Consider the following 691-nt stretch of genomic DNA (forward strand, 5'->3'; position numbering starts at 1 on the left):
AAATATACGTATCTTTATCGATGATAGGTAACCGTGTACGGAGGTTCGTAGTGGGGGGATCGGTCAAACGATAACGCAACGGAAGCACGTACAACGATAGCCTCTCATTCGGTCGGGCTCGGCGCGTTCTGGTTTTCTAGCGAAATTGCGGGCTCGTTCGCGGCGTAATCTCGACTCTCTGGTGCAGCTTACATCGATGACAAATAGATCGATAACATTCGAGAAACAGTTATATCCCATGGCAGCGCGCGGATCGGCTTTTCGCGCGACGTTTTATTTCCGCGTTTCGTTTCAACGATTCGGATCTTTTCGAGCGTAACGTTCCAGCGAATCTTCCTTCACATTCCTAGGAACGATCTACGGGAACAAAGGGAGGGAAGAGTTTTCTTTTTTTTTGCCCCTCTGTGATTATAAACGCACGTTTTTCCTTTTAATTTCCAACCGTAGCGAGGAACGAAAGAGATTCGTAGAAATTGGTTAATCGCGTACGCTCGGTGGAACTTCTCGAATGTTGGCAAGAATGGATGGAGCGGTCAGGCGAATTGGAGGATACCTTCAGACAGTGGTAGACTGTGGTCAGAACGACCCACGCCGTTCTTTCAAAGTGTCGCGCGTCTGATTGGCTCGATCAACCGTTTCTACCTGTGACTTTGTGCGTTTCGTCGTCAGTTTCTCGTGGAATTTCAGACAC

Source organism: Habropoda laboriosa, unplaced genomic scaffold, assembly GCF_001263275.1.
Source record: "Habropoda laboriosa isolate 0110345459 unplaced genomic scaffold, ASM126327v1 scaffold2, whole genome shotgun sequence".
NCBI lineage: Eukaryota > Metazoa > Arthropoda > Insecta > Hymenoptera > Apidae > Habropoda > Habropoda laboriosa.